Below are 19,512 nucleotides of genomic sequence, written 5' to 3'. Positions count from 1 at the left end.
AGTCTTGCTGAACAAAGAGACCTTGGAATGCAGGTTCACAGTTCCTTGAAAGTAGAGTCACAGGTCGATAAGACAGTGAAGAAGACATTTGGTATGCTTCCCTTTGTTGGTCAGAGCGTTGAGTACAGGAGCTGGACAGGACATTGGTTAGGCCACTTTTGGAATATTGTGTGCAATTCTGGTCTCCCTATTATCAGAAGGAGGCACTGAAACTTGAAAGGTTTGAGAATTGATTTTCAAGGATGTTGCCAGGGTTGGAGGATTTGAGTTGCAGGGAGAGGCATAATAGGGACTGGGGCCATTTTCCCTGGAGTGTCATAGGCTGAGGTGTAATTTTGAAGAGATTTATATAATCGTGAGGGGCATGGATAGCGTAAATAGACAAGGTGTTTACCCTGGGGTGGTGGAGCCCAGAACTAGAGGATATAGGTTAAGGGTGAGAGGGGAAAATTCAACAGGGACCTAAAGGGCAACAAAAATTGTAACATTTCAAAGGCAGTTGAATAGGAAGGGTTCAGAGGGATGCCGGCCAAGTGCTGGCAAATGGGAATAGATTAGGTTCGAATATTTGGTTGGCATAGATGGGTTGTACTGAAGAGTCTGTTTCGGTGCTAGACATCTCTGACTGTGGGATCATAAAACTGCTCCGATTCGCCTCTGAGCACCTTGATGTCCACTTGTTCACTATCTAGCTTCCTCAGTCTCTGAGTGTATTTTTGCTCTGTTTAGTATTTTACTGTTATGTTCACAGACCTTTCAGTAAATGAATTGTCCACTGCTGCCTGGCTCCTGACCATATTACAGAGGAGGTAGTACTGGATGTGTTGAATCATATCGAGGTGGATAAATCCCTGGGACCTGTTAAGGTGTATCCCAGACATTTGTGGAAAGCTAGGAATGTGATAGCAGTGCCCCTCCCTGAGATGTTTATATTGTCATTGGTGACAGGTGAGGTGCTGGAAGGCATGTGCCATTATTTAAAAAGGTGGTAAGGAAAGGCCAGGGAACAAGAGAACAGTGAGCCTGAAGTCAGTGGCAGGCAAGTTGTTGGAATGGATTCTGAGGGACAGGATTTACATGTATTTGGAAAGATGAGGAATGGTTAGGGATAGATAGCATGGCTTTGTGTGTGGGAAATTCTCTCTCTAACTTGATTGAGTTTTTTTTGAAGATGTGACAAAGATGATTGATGAAGGCAGATTGTGAATGTTGTCTATATGGACACTGAACGATGTTCCACAAAGCAGACTGGTTAGCAAGGTTAGATAACATGAAATGTTGAGAGAACTAGCCATTTGGATACAAAACTGGCTTGAAGGTAGGAGGCAGAGGGTGGTGCAGAGGGTTGATTTGTGGACTGGAGGCCTGTGAGCAGCAGCGTGTTGCAGGAATGGATATTGGGTCCTTAAATAATTGACTTGGATGTGAATATGAGATATGGTCAGTAGGTTTACAGAAGACACCAAAATTGGAGGTGTAGTGGACAATGAAGAAGGTTAGTTCAGAATACAACAGGATCTTGACCAGATGGGCCATTGGGGCGAGGAATGGCAGACTGGGTTCAATTTAGACAAATGTAAGCTGTTGGATTTTGGAAAGGCAAATCAGGGCAGGACTTATACACTTAATGGTAAAGTCCTTGGGAATGTTGCTGAACATAGAGACCATGGAGAGCAGGTTCATTGTTTCTTGAAAGTACAGTCATAGATAGGCAGACTAGTGAAGGTGGGGTTTGGTATGCTTATATTTATTGGTCAATGCATTGAGTACAGAAGCTGGGATGTCAAATTGTGGCTGGACAGGACATTGATTAAGCCATTTCAGGAATTATGTTTTAAGTTCGAAATCCCCTGTTCTGGGAAGGATGTTGTGAATCTTGAAAGAGTTCAGACAAGATTTACAAAGACTTTGCTAGGATTGGAGGATTTGGGCTACAGGGAGAGGCTGAATAGGCCAGGGTTAATTTCCCTGGAGAGTCAAAGACTGAGAGGTGACTTCATGGGGATTTATAAAATCATGAGGGGCATGGATACGGTGAACAGCCAGGGTCTTTTCCCCCCAGTTAGGTGGGTTCAAAACAATCGCATGGGCTTAAGTTGAGAGGGCAAAGATTTAAAACGGATCTAAGGGGCAAAGTTTTCAAGCTGTGTGTGGTGTGTGTGTGGAATGAGCTGCCAGATGAAGTAGTGGAGGCTGATACAATTACAACATTTGAAAGGCATCTGATTGGGTACATGGACAGGAAGGGTTTCAAGTGATACGGACCAATCGCTGGCAAATGGGGCTCCAGTTGTTGAGGATTCCTAGTTGGCATGGACAAATTGGACCAAAGGTCTGTTTCTGTGCTGTACATCTCTATGACACTAATAAATGAAAATAAGATGTGTTCCTCTTTTGTGGAGAGCTAGCAGAAGCACAGATAATTGTTCTTGGAGCTGAGAAGGTTAAGCAGTGATTTTGATCAGCTGCAAATTTGTTTCTAAGATATTTAATTTGCAGAGAGAGGGGAATTGTTAACAATGTCACAATTTTAGTAACTATTTTCAGGTAATTGGCAAATAATAAGTGAATATGTGAACATTATGTTCTTCAGTAAGTTCTGAGCATCTGGAACAGTCTGAATGGCAGCTGGACACAGACTCAGCAATTATTCATAAACAGATTTGGAATTTTACCTTTTAAGGGAAGATTTGGGGTGCTATGGGCAAATGGGAAGGGAATTGGGACAGATTTGCAGCATTTCTAGAGGGAGAGAGTACAGCCCCAATGGGCTGAATAGCCCCCAGCCCCTGTGCTCTGTGATACTGTCCCATTCACTGTGAATGATGAAGCTCATCCCAGAGCAGAGAGAGGGAGGATCCCACCAATCATCCGGGGCCCATTGTGAGGTGAGTGATGTCAGCGCAGGCCAATAGGGCCAGAGGGCAGTACTGGAGGACCAGGTCGTATGAGTTTGTCCTCCAACCAATCGGAGTGAATGAGGGCATCCTCAAGGTTGGAACTAAAGAAAGGCACATATCGCAGAGATTTGAGAAACTGGAGGACATGAGATAGGGAGCGTTCTGTGGCTAGTGAGGAATTATATAAATAAGGAAGAGTTGTGAGGATGGTTTAGGTGACATTGATCAGGCGAGTTGAGGATGGAGGAATTTAGGGATCGTGAGGATTAGAGTCATAATGTTATACAGCAAGGAAACAGGCCATGTGGTCCAACCAGTCCATGCCGACCATAATTCCAAACTGAACTAATTGTACCTGCCTCCGCTTGGTCCACATCCATCCAAATATTTCCTATTTATGTACTTATCTGAATGTCTTTTCAATATTGTAATTGTATTCACAGCTACCACTTCCTCTGGAAGTTCATTCCACACGTGTATCTTTTTTATTAAAACCTTCATGTATTTTCTCAAATCTTTCTCATTTCTTCTCAAAATGAATGCACCCGAGTTTTGAATCCCCCTCTCCCCCGGCTATTCACCCTGTCTACACTCGTTCTAATTTTATAAACCTCTAATAAGCTCACGCCTCAACCTCGTGCATGCCAGTGAAAAAATTCCCAGCCTATCCAGCCTCTCCTTAGAACACAATCCCTCCATTCATGGCAACATGCTGGTAAATCTCTTCTGAACCTGCTCCAATTTAATAATCTCCTTCCTATAACAGCACAACCAGAGCTGGACAGAGTATTCCAGAAGAGGCCTCCCCAACATCTTGTACATCCTCAACATAACGTCCCAACTCCTGTACTCCAAGGTCTGAACAATCAAGGTCAGTGTGCTTAGCACCTTATTAACCACCCTGTCTACATGTAACACAAACTTCAAAGACGTGAAGCCCTCGATCTCTCTGTTCCCATATCACTACTCAAGGCCCTACTTTTATTGAGAGCAAGTCCTGCCCTCGTCTGTTTTGTCAGGTTGTTATATTTTGCATTTATTCCAATCCAAAAAAATTGAGTATAAAGGCAGTAGGAGTATAATTAAGAGGGAGATCAGGAGGCAAAAAAGGGACGTGAGATAGCTTTGGCGAATAGGTTTAAGAATAATCCGAAGGGCTTCTATAAATACATGAAGAAAAAAAGGCTAACTAGGGAGAAAATAGAGACCCTCCAAGATCAGCAAGGCAGCCATTGTGTGGAGCTGCAGGCGATGGGCGAGATAGGAAACCAGTGTTTTGCATCAGTGTTTACTGTGAAGAAGTACATGGGAGATATAGAATGTGGGGAAATAAATGGTGACATCCTGAAAAATGTCCATATTACAGAGGAGGAGGAGGTGCTGGATGAGTGGCTAAGGAACTGGTGCAGGGGAAAAGGATTCACATTTTTTTGGATCATTGTGATCTCCTCTGGAGTAGAGTTGACCTGCATAAGAAGGATGGATTGTACCTGAATTGGAAGGTGTTAACATCCAGACAGGGAGATATTAGTGATACTCGGGAGGCATTAAACCAGTGAGGGAGTGGGTGTAAACCCAATAAGATAATGAGGAAAGAGTATGTCTGAGACTGGTACAGGTCAGAAGTCAAATAGTCAAGGCAGGCAAGGGCAAGGCACAGAATGAAGTCGGACTGAGCAGTTGCACTGCATTTACCTCAATAGAAGAGGCCTGACAGGGAAGGCAGATGAGCTCAGGGTATGGTTTTGAACATGGCACTGGGATATTATAGCAACTACAGAGGTATCACTCAGGGATGGATAGGACTGGCAGCTTAATGTTCCAGGGTATAGATGCTATACGAAGAATTGAAAGGGGGACAAGAGAGGAGGGGGAGTAGCATTATGTTTTTGCTGAGGGAAGATATTGCTGGGAGTACGCCCATTGAAGTTATTTCGTTGGAACTGGGAAATAAGAAAGGGATGACCACCTTATTGGGGTATTCTGCATGGATTTTGTCTAGGTTCTCTGGTTTCCTCCCACAGTCCAAAGATGTGCAGGATAGGTTGGATTATCCAGGCTGAATTGTCCACAGGGATGTGCAGGTTGGGTGGCCCTGGGAAATGCAATGTTACTGGGGGAGGTGAGGAGGCTCTCAGGGTCAGTATCAATGTGATGGGCTGAATGACCTGCTTCCACACTGTTGGGATTCTCTGATAACTCTACTAGTTTTAAAATAGTTACAGAAAATAATAGACCAGATCTACATGTTAAGGTTCTGAATTGGACAAAGGCTGATTTTGATGGCACGAGGCAAGAACTTTCACCTGGCCCTCCAGCCTGCTCTGCCATTCAATAAAAGCAGGGCTGACCTTTTCATGGCCTCAGCTCCACTTTCCTGCTCTCTCACCATAACTCTTAATTCCTTTCCTGTTCACAAATCTACATTTTGCCTGAAAGGCATTCAAGTTGATAACATCAAATGCTGCACTCGGCAGGGAATTCCACAGATTCACAACCCTTTAGCTGAAGAAGCTCCTCCTGATCTCAGTCCTAAATCTACTCCCCCTTATTTTGAGGCTCTGGAGTTGGACCCATCCCCAGTGGAAATAGCCTCCCTGCTTCTGTCTTATCTCCTCCCCTCATAATTTTATTTGTTTCCTATCCAACGTCCCATTCTTCTAAATTACAATGAGTATAGAACATGTTTTCTCAATCTCTCCACATACACCAACCCTCTCAACTCCCAACTCAAACTAGTGACCCTCCTCTGTACTCCCTCTAGTGCCAGTACATCCTTGCTAATGTAAGGGGATCAAACCTGTACACAGTACTCCAGGTGTGGCCTCCCCAGCCCCCTGTACAGCTGCAGCATAACCATCCCTCTGGCAATGAAGGACAATATTCCCTTCACTGCCTTAATTACCTGCTGTACCTGCAAACCAGCTTCCTGTGATTCATGCACAAGGACACCCAGCTCCCTCTGCACAGCAGCCTGCTGCAAGTTTATCATTTCATCATCCAGTTTGTTGTTAGTCCGACCAAAATGGATGACCGTCCATTTCCAACATTGTCCTCCATCTGCCAGATCTTTACCAACTCACTTAACCTCTCTGTATCCCTGTGCAGACTGACAGTGGCCTCTGCAGACATTGCTTTACTCATCTTTGTATCAAATGTGAACTCTGACACCGTACACTTGGTCCTCAACTCCAAAACATTTGTGTAAATTGCAAACAGTTGTAGTGCCAACACTAATTCAAACACCCCTTTATCCCCATTATTTATTTTTTGTTGGTGAACCGATCCTGTATCAATGATAATTACCCATAATGCTGTGCATCTTTACCTTATACAGCAGCCTTTTGTGTGGCAACTTATCGAATACCTTCTGGAAATCCAGGTACACCACCTCCACCGAGTTCCCCTTGTCCAAAGCACTCGTCGTATCCTGAAATAATTCCAGTCAATCCATTAAACGTGACCTGCCTTTCATGAATCCATGCTGTGTCTGCGAAATGAGACAATTTCTACCCAGATTTCTCACCACTACTTCCTTGAGAGATTCAAGCATTTTCTCGAGTACAGAAGTTAAGCTAACTTGTCCTTTTTGAAGAATAGTAGTAGCAATTTGCAGCTTCCAGTCTGTCAAAACCATCCCAGAACCCAACAAATTTTAGTGAATTATCACGAGTTTATTTGTTATTCCCCCCCCCCACCCACCCCCATCTCCTTTAGTCCCTCGAATGCATTCCATCAGGGCCAGGAGACCCAGCTACCTTGAGGCTGTTATCTTTCCCAACATTGCCTCTTTACTGGGAGTGATTGCTTCTCTGTCCTCATCTGCTATTGCCTCCATAGGCCTGTGACAATGAGAGTATATAGACAGTATGTTCCTGTTAAGGCCAAGGCTGGGAGGTGTAGAGAATGCTGCCTCTCAAAAAATTGAGGGTCTGGACAAGAAAATGAAGGAGGCATAAGGCAGGTACAGAGAGCTGTGTTTGTGTGAATCCCTAGAGGAGTATAGGGGCAGTAGGATTATACTCGAGGTAAACCAGGAGGAGCAAAAAGGGGACATGACATAGCTTTAGGAAATGGGTTTAAGGAGAATCCCAAGTGATTGTACAAACACACTCAGGACAAACGAGTAACCAGGCAGAGAATAGGTACCCGCAAACATCCAGGCTGTCTGTGGAACCGCAGGAGGTGAGAGAGATTCTGTATGAGCGGAGAGGTTTTACAAACAAAATGTGCACATCAGAAAACACACATTTTGAAACATCCCAGTCTCGTGTTTTCCAAAAACGGGGGAATTGCCTCAGTGTGGCTGCAGGCATGGGTGCGTGCCGCCATCTTTATTCGGGACAAGAGTTCACTGGACACGTGCGGAGCCGCCAGCTTTGTAGGGGACAAGGTGTAGCCAGGCACATGTGCAGCCTTTCTCTGGTACAGAGTCATTGGGCAGGATTTACACAGAGCACATTCTAACTCAGAGAAATGGATGTTTATTTCTGGATTTGTTTCATCATTCATTTAAATGATTTGGTATCGTAAATGAGTTTGCAGGTCATACAAAATTGGAGGTATTGTGGACAGTGAAGAAGGTTACCTCAGATTACAATGAGACATTGATCAGTTGGGGTATAATTTAGATAAATGTGAGGTGCTGCAGTTTGGAAAAGCAAATCGGGGCAGGACTTATACACTGAATGGCCAGGCCCTGGAGACCTCTGCGGAACAAAGAGACCTTGGACTGCAGGTTCATAGTCCTTGCAAATCAAGTTGCAGGCAGGATGATGAAGAAGGTGTTTAGTATATTTTCCTTTATTGGTTCGAGCATTGAGTACAGGATGTGTGAGGTCATGTTGCTGTACAGGGCATTCGGTCGGCCACTTTTGGAATATTGTGTGCAGTTCTGACCTGCCTCCTATCAGAAGGGTGCTGTGAAACTTGAAAGGTTTCAAAGAAGACTTCCAAGGATGTTGTTAGGGTTGGAGGATTTGCGCTACAGGGTGAGGCACAAAAGGCTGGGTCTGTTTTCCCTGGACTGTCATAGACTGAGCGGTGATGTTATGGATGTTTATACAATCATGAGGGTCATGAATAGAATAAATGAACAAGGTGTTTTCCCTGGAGTGGTGGTATCCATAAGTAAATGGCATTGCTTTATGGTGAACGGATAAAATTTCAAAGGGGACTAAAGGGCAACTCTTTGATGCAGTGGATGGAATGATCTGCCAGAGGAAGTGGTGGAGGCTTGTACAATTAAAACATGTTAAATGTATCTAAATAGACACATGATATGATTAGAAAGCGTTTACAGGGATATGGGCCAAGTGCTGGCAAATGGGAATAGATTAGGTTTGGATACCTTGTTGGCATGGATGAGATAGACTGAAGGGTCTGTGTCGATGCTATACATCTCTATGACTGTGGGATCATAACAGCTTATACTGCTCTGCTTCATCTCTGGGCTCCCTCATGACCACTTTGTCAATATCTAGCTTCCTCAGTCTCGAACAATGGGTGTATTTTTGGTCTGTTCAGTATTTTACTATTACTTTTATAGACATTTTTGGAAGTTAATTTTTCACTGCTGCCCAGCCCCTGACCATATGCTGCTTATTATTTTTTTCTGGAAAATCATTGACTGTCAAGAATTCTTTTTTCCAATAAGCAAGTGTATTTTCCTTCCATTTCTGACTATCAAATTCTGCACCATTTCCATTCTCTGTAATCCATTTTGCATTCCCTGAAACATCAACTGTGTTTCTCCTTCCACAGATCCCAGTGATTAATGCCAAAGCCCTGTTGCCTGGGGAGAGGGTGATGTTTGACTTTCTTGTACAGCTGCAGTCTGTGTGGTGAAGGTGCTCCCACAATGTGGTTGGGTAAGAAACATTACATTGTTGTGGTTCTGCTCGCCGAGCTGGAAGTTTTTGCTGCAAACGTTTCGTTCCCTGGCTAGGGAACATCATCAGTGCTGTTGGAGCCTCGTGTGAAGCGCTGCTTTGATGTTTCTTCCGGTATTTATATTGGTTTGTTCTTGCCGCTTCCGGGTGTCAGTTTCAGCTGCAGTGATTTGTATGTGGACCCCACATACAAATCACTGCAGCTGAAACTGACACCCGGAAGCGGCAAGAACAAACCAATATAAATACCGGAAGAAACATCAAAGCAGCGCTTCACACGAGGCTCCAACAGCACTGATGATGTTCCCTAGCCAGGGAACGAAACGTTTGCAGCAAAAACTTCCAGCTCGGCGAGCAGAACCACAACAACGGATACCCGAGCTACAAATCTTCAATCAGATTTTAAGAAACATTACAGAGTATTCATTACAGCAACAGTGATTATTTCAAGGTAATGTCCAAATCAAGAACAGTTTGTAGTTTTGTCATCATGCTTATAATTTCACAAAAATATTATTGGGAACTTTAGACATAAGGCCAGAGAAGGATGATATTAGGTCAGGTGACCAAAAGCATTGCCAAATAAGCAGGTTTTGAGGAATGTCTTAAAGGAGGAAAGCAGACCTGTGAGGTTTTGGCTGTGAATTTCAGACCTTGTTGCTTTGGCAACTGTAAAAGCAGCCACACAGGTGAGGTAATGAATTAACAGATCATTGGGAGTCTCGAACAGAATGGGTTGTCGAGGTCTCAAAGGGTGTGAGATACAGCGAGCTAGGGATGGTCACAGCCAGGAATTACATCAAGGGTGAGAATTTTAAATTGAGGGATGTGGGCCGGATGCTGGCAGGTGAGACTAGATCAGGTTGGGATATCTTCGAGTAAAAAATGAGGTCTGCAGATGCTGGAGATCACAGCTGAAAATGTGTTGCTGGTCAAAGCACAGCAGGCCAGGCAGCATCTCAGGAATAGAGAATTCGACGTTTCGAGCATAAGCCCTTCATCAGCCCTTCCTGATGAAGGGCTTATGCTCGAAACGTCGAATTCTCTATTCCTGAGATGCTGCCTGGCCTGCTGTGCTTTGACCAGCAACACATTTTCAGGTTGGGATATCTGTTCGGCATGGACAGGTTGGATTGAAGGGTCTATTTCCATCCTGTACATCTCCGTGGCTCTATGTTGTTGATTATGAAGTGGAGCCTTTTGATGGATCAACAAGTTTTGGTACAAAGGAGTACTTGGGTAGCAGAGATTTAGTTTTTCTTGAGATTACAGGGAGGTTGAATGTAGGAAGTTGGCCAGGAGTGTGTTTGGATAATGAAGTCTGGAGGTAACACAAGGTGGATGAGAGTATATGAGCTGATACAAGGTTAGAATCAGCTAGAAATAGTGGTGTTGGAGTGGGACTGGGCTGTCCCCTCACCTCACCTCTGGGATTCAGCTGGTTGTCAGGTTGTGAATCAGGGCGGTGACACAATCGGGAGCTGAGTGACCCTGGTGGAGCCTAAAATGAGTGTCACTCAGCTGGCTGTTGCTGAGAAGCTGCTGCTTGGTAGCCCTGTTGATGGCATCTTCCATCATTTTACTGCTGATCGAGTGTGGACTGATAGAAGGAAATTGGCTGGGTTGGATTGCCCTGTGATGTTGTGTTGAACATCCCTGGGCAATATTCCACAATGTCAGTAGATGCCAGTGCTGGAGCGGTACTTGGCTTGGTGGGTGGCAAGTTCTGGAGCACAAGCCATCTGTACTATTGCCAGAATATTGGCAGGGCCCGTAGCCTTTACACTACTTAACCACTTCTTGATGTTATTCAAACTGAATCGAACTGGCTTAAAGCTCACATCTGTGATGTTGGAAACCACTGGAGAAGGCTGAGATGGATCATCCCACTTTGCACTTCTGGATACGGATTGCTGCAAATGCTGTTGTCTTATCTGGTGCATGGGTGTGTGAGGCCCCTCCATCAGTAAGGGTGGGGATACCTGTGATGCTTCCTCCAGTGAGTTGTTTAATTGTCCCTCACTGTTCACAACTGGGTGTGGCAGAACTGCAGAGCTCTGATCTGATCCATTGGATGTAGGATCACTTAGCTCTGTTGCTTGCTGCTGATGCTGTTTGATTATGCAGATAGTCCTGCTTGGTAGCTTCACCAGGTTGGCACTTCATTTTTAGGTATGGCTGGTGCTGCTGTGGGCATGCCCTCCTTTCCTGTCAATTGTGATGGGTGAGAGCAGGATTTACAAACCCATGAGATTACAGATTGTGCTGGAGTACAGTTCTGCTGCTGTTGATGTCCCACAGTGCCTCAGAGATACCCAGTTTGAGTTCCTACATCTCTTCAAAGTCTGTCCCATTTAGAACAGTGATAGTGTCACTCAACACAATGGAGGTTTTTCTCAACTTTAAGCCAAGACTTGTGTCTCCAAAAGGAATGTGTGATGGTCGCTCTTACTGATACTGTCATGGACAGATGTATCTGCCGCTGGTCAATTCATAACAATGAGATCAAGTATGTTTTTCCCTCTTGTTGGTTCCCTCACCACTCGCTGCAGACTCAGTTGAGCAGCTATGTCCTTCAGGACCTGACCAGCTCAGTCAGTAATTCTGTTGCAGAGCTAGTCTCGATTGTGGAAATTGAAATCCTGTACCCAGAGTACGTTTGACACCATTTTACTTCCTCAGTGCTTCTTCTAATGGTGTTCAACATGAAGGAGAAGTGATTCATCAGCCAAGGGAGGATGGTACGTGGTAATCAGCAGGAGCCATGAGATTTCCTGGTGTCCGGAGTCAATGCTGAGTACTCCGAGGGCAAATCCTCCCTGTCTGTGCCACCATCTCTGCCTGGTCTGTCCGGCTGGTGGGACCGGACGTATCCAGAGATTTCAGGAGAAAGTGAAGACTGCAGATGCTGGAGATCAGAGTCGAGAGTGTGGTGCTGGAAAAGCACAGCAGGTCAGGGTGATGAAGAGCTTAGGCTCGAAACGTCGATTCTCCTTCTGCTTGGATGCTGCCTGACCTGTTGTGCTTTCCATCACAACACTCTCAATATCCTGGGATGGTGATGGTGATATCTGGTCATTGTCTGTAAGGGTTGATTTCATGAGTATGATTATGTCAGGCTGTTCCTTGATTGGTCTGTGAGACAGCTCTGCACATTTTGGCACCGAACTCCAGATGTTAGTCTGGAGGACATTGCACCATCGAGAGGGCTGATTCTGTGGTTGTATTTTCTGGTGCCCTGTTAGATACCGAGTGGTCCATCTAGTTTCATTCCTTTGTTGAGACTTTGCAGTGATTAATACAGTGAGTAGCTGGCTGGGCCACTGTCGGGTTGGCAGGATTTTTTTCGCCATTGACAATGGTTCCGTGGAGATCAGGAGATTCCTAATTCCGATTATTTTTTTCTTGAATTCAGATTCCGCCATCTGCCAAGTTGGGATTCGAACTAGGACTTCAGTCGTTTGTTTTAATATTTTGGATAAAAGTTAAATACATTCGGTTTGTTCACTCACTTTAAATATCACTTACCCAGGTTTTGTTTCTTTGTGAAACACTGTCCATCATCCTGTCTCCTCCATCCTTCTCTCCAACAACAAGATCAGGAGCACATGGAGTTTCTCTGTCACTAAGACTGAGATAATCTGATCTGCAGCCCCTCACCTGCCCCTCACCCTAATCTCATTAAACCATAGACTTTCCAACTCTTTTTTTTTCCTCCTTATCCTCATCAGTCCCCCTCACCGATTCACAGATATTGTTCCTTGTTCAGTCTTTTCTGATTATGTCCTTCTCTCCCAAAATCCTGCTCCATTTCCACTCTCCCTTTCCTTTTTGAATTCCTTGCATTTGGTGTCCTTGGTCCCTTCTGTATCTCACGTACACACAGCCAGGAGGTGACATTGTGCAAAAGCACCATGTTGGGTTTCACATGTACACTGACAATGCCCAGCTCTCCCTCCCCATCATCCCTCTCCATTACTCCACTGTTACTCAGTTATCAAACTGCTTACCACATTCCCACTACTCGATTAGGTGCAGTTCCCTCCAATGAAGCATTGTAATGGTTAAACCTGTTGCGTGACAAATTTCTTTCCCTGACTGCTGAGCCCCTCCCTCTCGCTGGGAACTACACTCTTCACAGTATTGCAGTTATATCTGACGCAAAGCTGACCTTCTGATCAGACATCTACACAATCCCAAACACCAGGAATTCCAATCTCTTGAACGTTGCTTGTCTCCTCCTCACCCCAGCTCCATTGCTACTGAAGCCCCTTACCCGTGTCTGTGTTGCCTTAAACTTGATGAATCCGAAACAGAACCCTTGATTCTGTGACTGACTCGGAATCTGGTTTCAGACTCCCCTCTCAGTATTTACCCTCAGACACATCAGTATTTATTCTGTCAAACCCCTTAAGAATCTGGTGGTGCGGTCTGATTGTAGGTGGTGGAAATGGCAGGGATGATGTGTTGTATCTGGGTGGAAATGGCAGGGGATGATGTGTTGTATCTGGGTGAAAGGTAAGGACTTGGGGGGGGGTGGTTCTATCCTTGTTGCAGTTGGAGGTGTGGGTTTGAAAGGCAGAGGTGCGGGAAGTGGAGGAGATAAAGTGAATGGTATTGACCACATGGGAGGGGAAATTGCAGTCCTTGAAATACGGGGTCATTTGGTATGTTCTGGCCTCGCTGGAACACTGCAGTAAGCATGAGACAGATGTTGGCCAGGGAACAGGCTCGTGTGTTAAAGTGGCAGGCAGCTGGAAGCTCGGGGTCTGTTTTTCAGCAGAACGTAGATCATCAGTCACCATTTCCGCCACCACCACTGCCAGACACAGGTTCCTGTCCCCTCCATTAACAGCTATGCACCCTCCCAGTCAGATTGTAATCCACTCCTTTTGTCTTTCCAAATGTTCTGGTCTCTCTCTGGGTTCTGTCCCTGCCCATTATTTACTCTTTAACCCCTATCTCCTGCAGTACAAAGATCTGCAGGTTAGTTGAATTGGCCAAGCTAAATTTCCCATAATGCTCAGGGATGTGTAGGTGAGGTGCATTAGTCAGGAGAAATATACAGTAATAGGGTAGGGGAATGGGTCTGGGTGGGATACCCTTCGGAGGGACGCTGTGGACTTTTTGGGCCGAATGGCCTGTTTCCACACTGTCAGGATTCTAATGTTCCCAGCTCCCATCGGTTCTGAGGAAGGGCCACTGGACAGATTCCTGTTCCCAGATGCTGCCAGACCTGCTGAGCTTTCCCAGCACCTCCTGCTTGTTGTTCCTGATTGACACCATCCATCCACCTTCCGGGTTTGATTCAGGCAGGGGGAGGATCCCACCACTGACCTCACAATGGGGTCCAGCTGATTGATGGCAGCTTCGGACCAATAGGAAAAGGTGGTGGGACTGGTGGACCAAGTGGAACCAGCTGGTCATCCAAACAATGGGAGTGAATGAGGGGCGTGGCCAGTGGGATGACACGTCACCAGTAACTCCGCCTGTGCAGTGCCACGTGACTCGGCCGTTGGTGAATGTGGGAGAGGCAAACAGGGAAGGGGAGAGTGGCCTCAGAGACAGGGAGATAATGAGTCACTTCAGACTGGGAAGTTTTAATTACACTCTGTGCGGGTCGTTAGTCTGAATTAGAAACTCTTAATCCCGCGTTTGCAGCAGATGGGAAAATGGCTGCGGCCCTCAGGCGGTGATAGGTCCTGGGATATGGCCGCCATCTTTATTGGGGGCAAGGTACAGTGAGGGGCATGGACATGTCCTCTTTCTGGGATGGGGGTGGGGGAGGGGGGGCATGTGATTTTAGGAGAGGCATTTACACATCAAGCACAAACCAAGAGAAAGGTATGTCTTTATATTCTGTTTTGTTTTGTCAATTTATTTCATAGGATAGTAAATCAGAATAATTGAGGTTGGGATCTCAAAAGTAAGTTTTTACAGTCAATGGAGTCATCAGGATCTGAATATCATTGGCATTTAACTGTGGAAGGAGAAAGGTTTGTCAGTTCTGTTTGTGGGAAAATATCTCCAATACTTTTGTTAAGCAGAAAGATGTACAAATTCATGTTTGGATCACCCTTTGGGTGTGTGCTCTGTTCTGGGCCATGCAGCTGAGGAAGGAGATATTGGCCTGAGAGGGAGCACAGATTTATCCAAATTACACCTTGTCTCGTTGTAAGAACTCTCAGATTTAGACCCAATCACCCACTTCATGATGTTAACCTGTAAACTTGATATTTTCAATTACCTGCAAACTTCTCATTAAAACTCCTTTTAGACTCAAATTCCAGTACCTTTTCAGGTGGGATGTTCCAGCTTCTGACAACTGTTTGTTCATTCAGAAACTGCTGAGGGCCATGTTGACTCTGGGGTTACAAAGGGCTGAACTGAAAGATGAGATGCTGTCCCTGAGCTCCCATTGAGATACACTGGAACAGTACAGGAGGCTGAGGGCAGTGTAGGTGTGAGCAGGCAATGAAAATGACAGGGCTGCACTGAGAGGGCTGCTTGGCTCAATGAGAGTGTTCTGGAGTTGGGTGTAAACAGAGTGAGGGGAGACGGGGAGAAGGTGAAGCTGAAACTCCGTTTTAGTTCAGGCCGTTCAGAAATTCACATGGTCCCATTGGGAACAGCCAGTTTTTAAGTGATACCTGCGGGGTATTTGTTAACAGTTTTTAAAGTATTTTTCCTGAGGGCAGTTGAGAGTTAACCACATTGCTGTGGGTCTGGAGTCACATGTAGGCCAGACCAGGTGAGGATGACAGTTTCCTTCCCTACAGGACATTAGTGAACCAGATGGGTTTTCTAACAATCGACAATAGTTTCATGGTCATCATTCGCCTTTTCATTCTAGATTGTATTGGATTCCGATGCTGCCATCAGCCATGTTGGGATTCTATCCCTAATCCTCGGAACACTGTACATTTCAATCATCTGGCAGGAATACCATTAAGCCATTGCCTTCCTTTTTTAGCAATATTTAAAAGCAAGTTCCATCATTCTACGTGTACAATGTGAGATAAAATACTGCGGTGTCCATGTGTCGGCCTCTCCAAAAAGGCAATCAACAGAAATTTGTTTGGGGGTGAAATATGTCACTTTTTTGTGGAGGGGGGAGGTGGTTTATTAAACAAAAACGAATCCAAATAAAAATCTTATGCCACGGACATGTAATTTCTGAAGCCAGAGGGGGATTACAGAGACAGGGAGAGTTGTGGGGCTGGAGGGGGATTACAGAGACAGGGAGGGTGGTGGGGCCGGAGGGGGATTACAGAGACAGGGAGGGTGGTGGGGCCGGAGGGGGATTACAGAGACAGGGAGGGTGGTGAGGCCGGAGGGGGATTACGGAGACAGGGAGGGTGGTGAGGCCGGAGGGGGATTACGGAGACAGGGAGGGTGGTGAGGCCGGAGGGGGATTACAGGGACAGGGAGGGTGGTGAAGCCGGAGGGGGATTACAGAGACAGGGAGGGTGGTGAAGCCGGAGGGGGATTACAGAGACAGGGAGGGTGGTGAAGCCGGAGGGGGGATTACGGAGACAGGGAGGGCTGTGGGGCCGGAGGGGGATTACGGAGACAGGGAGGGCGGTGAAGCCGGAGGGGGATTACGGAGACAGGGAGGGTTGTGGGGCCAGAGGGGGATTGTTGTCCAAACATCACTGTGGTGTACATGGACTGCAGCATTTCAGGAAGGCGGTTAACCACCACTTTCTCCAAGACAAGTAAAGGTGGCCAATAAATACTGGTCTGGGCAGCAAAGGCACCCTCCAGTGAATAAAACCAAGCAGTGACCTCTCTGGCCTGTTGTAGAGTGGCCTACTGTTCCTGTCGGGTGCGGAAGATTAGGGAGAGTTTCAATGAACCTGATGATTTGTCTGCAAGAAGTGTGATTGCAAATCCTATTGGATCACATGGATTGGTGGAGGAGTGATTAAAGGCAGTGAGGAATTGACAGGAGCCCGGGAGTGTGATAGGCGGCAGTCTCAGGATACTGCAGATACAGTCAGGTAGGTGGGTTACCTCCAGAAAAGCTAGGAGAGGTAGGTAGGTACTGCAGGAGTCTCCTGTGGCTATCCCCATCTCAGACAAGTGTACTGTTTTGGAAAATGTAGGTGGTAATAGACTTTCAGGGGAAAGTAGCACTGACAGCCAAGTTACTGGGACTGAGACTGGCTTCTAACATAATGTGAGGTGTATCCAGTTCCACACGATCGATGGTGATAGGGGACTCTCTCGTCAGGGGCACAGTCTGCCGTTTCTGCAGCTGACAGTGAGAGATCAGAATGGGGTGGTGCTGCCCTGGTGCCAGTGTCAAGGATATCTCTGAGGGAGCAGAACATTCTCAAAGGGGAAAATAACCAGTGGGAGGACATTGTACATTGGTACCAATGACATAGGAAGGGGAAAGCATGGGGTCCTGAGGAGCAGGGAGATTTGCTAGTGCCACTCGGGAGGCATTAAACCAGTGAGGGAGTCGGGGTAATCCTAAAGAGATAGTGAGAAAAGAGGTGAGTCTGAGGCTGGTACTGTTCACCAGATCAGACTGTCAAGGCAGGCAAGAGCAAGCTACAGAATGAGGTGGGACGGACCAGTTACACTGCATTTATTTCAGTGCAAGAGACCTGACAGGTCAGGCAGGTGGGCTCAGGGTATGGTTTTGAACATGGCACTGGGATATTACAGCAATTACAGAGGCAGCACTCAGGGATGGATAGGACTAGCAGCTTAATGTTCCAGGGTATAGATGCTATAGCAAGGGGACAACAGAGCAGGGGGAGAGGTGTTTTTGATTAGGGATAACATTATGGCTGGGCTTCGGGAGGATATTCCTGGGAGTACATCCAGGCAAGTTATTTGGTTGGTACTGAGAAATAAGAAAGGGATGACCATCTTACTGGGATTGTATTATAGACTCTCTCCCAATAGTCAGCGGGGAATTGAGACACAATTTTACCGGCAGACCTCAGTTATCTGTAAAAATATAGTTGCAATGATAAGGGGTTTTAACTTTACCAACATGGCCTCGGAGTGCTGTAGTGTTAAGGGCTTGGATGGAAATGTATTTGTTCAGTGTGTACGAGAACATTTCTGATTGAGTTTGTAGGATGTACCTACTAGAGAAGGAACAAAACCTGACCTGTTTCCTTTATTCATTCACAGGATGAGGCTATCACTGGCTCGGCCAGCATTTATTGCTGCGTTTACCCAGTGGGCAGTTAAGAATCAACCACGTTGCTATAGGTCTGGAGTCCCATGCAGACCAGACCAGGTAAGGATGGCATTTTCCTTCCCTAAAGGTCATGAGTGAACCACATGGGTTTTTTCAACAATTGACAATGGATTCCTTGTCGTCACTAGATTATTTTTTCCAGATATTTATTGAATTCACTTTCCAAAATCTGCCGTGATGGGATTCAAACCCAGGTCCCCAGAACGTTATCTGGGTCTCTGGATTAACTGTCTAGTGATAATTTCACTCCATCATCACTGCCTCTTAGGAAATGAGGCAGGGTGAGTGACTGAGTTATCAGTGGGGCAGCACATCAGCACCAAAGATCCCACAGTATTGTGGCTCAGTGGTTAGCGCTGCTTCCTCAGCAACAGAGACCTGGGTTTGATACCAGCCTCAGGCAACTGTCTGTGTTGGAGTTGGCACATTCTCCCCAGTGTTTGTGAGGGTTTCCTTCGGATATTCAAATTTACTCCTACAGTCCAAAGATGTGTAGGTTAGTTGGATGAACCATGTTAAATTTCCCATAGTGTCCAGATGCAGTATATGAGGTTTTGGGATGTGCAGGCAAATCTCTGCCTGATGTGAAAAGATCGTTTTGAGGTCCTGGACAGAGCTCAGTGAGGTGTGGCTGAACGTTTTACATTTCCCGTGGCGGTAAGGGAAGGTCAAAGGTGTGGAGCATGTGTTGGTGGGAGGGTGTGGACCTAACAAGGGAGGTGCAGAGGGAATGGTCTCTGTGGAACGCAGATAGCGGTGGGGAGGGAAATATGTCTATGGTGGGGTCTGACTTTAGGTAGCAGAAATAAGAGGTTAATGCGCTGTATCTGGAGATTAGTGGGGTGGAAGATGAAGACCGCAGGGCTGTATTCTTTATTGTGGCTGGAGGGGTGGGGTAAAGGTGGAGGTGCGGGAAGTGGAGGGTATGTGTTGGAGGGCATTGTTGATCAAGTCGGAGGAAAGTTACGGTCCTTGAAGTAGGCCTTTCTGGGATGTCCTGGAATAGAATCCAAAGAGATTAAACGAATATATCACAGACAAAAGATTAACTGGACCAGAGAATAGGACCGCTTAAAGGTCAACAAGGCTGTCTATGGAACCACAGGGGGTGTGAAATATATGCAAATATTTCACGTCATTTTTACTGGAGAAGTATATGGAAGCTCGAGAGTTTGGAGAAATAAACAGTGATAACTTGAAAAGTGTCCATGTTACAGGGGAAGTGGGACTGGATGTCTTAAATCACATCAAGGTGGATAAAGCCCTGGAACCTGATCAGGTGTATCCTGGAACTTTCTGGAAATCTAGGGAAGTGATTGTTGGGCCTCTCCTGAGGTATTTGTATGTTTGATAGCGACAGGTGAGGTGCCATTATTTTAAAAAAGGTGGTAAGGAGGGGCCATGGAACAAGAGAACAGTGAGCCTGAAGTCAGGCAGGCAAGTTGTTCGAATGGACAGGATATCCATCTATTTGGAAAGGTAAGGAATGATCAGG

At 45.9% G+C, this 19,512-nt stretch overlaps 1 long non-coding RNA gene across 1 annotated transcript; it reads left to right on the top strand.

Annotated features, from left to right (window-relative positions):
- The first annotated feature begins 3,671 nt into the window (after positions 1-3,671).
- Positions 3,672-18,054, top strand: LOC132809470 (uncharacterized). The gene is made up of 3 exons (XR_009642347.1): positions 3,672-3,771; positions 8,664-8,770; positions 17,948-18,054. It is a non-coding gene; the product is annotated as an uncharacterized LOC132809470 (long non-coding RNA).
- Positions 18,055-19,512: the final 1,458 nt, after the last annotated feature.

This window comes from Hemiscyllium ocellatum, unplaced genomic scaffold (genome assembly GCF_020745735.1).
Source record: "Hemiscyllium ocellatum isolate sHemOce1 unplaced genomic scaffold, sHemOce1.pat.X.cur. scaffold_125_pat_ctg1, whole genome shotgun sequence".
Classification (NCBI taxonomy): Eukaryota; Metazoa; Chordata; class Chondrichthyes; order Orectolobiformes; family Hemiscylliidae; genus Hemiscyllium; species Hemiscyllium ocellatum.
This window is presented reverse-complemented; position numbering and strand designations above follow the sequence as displayed.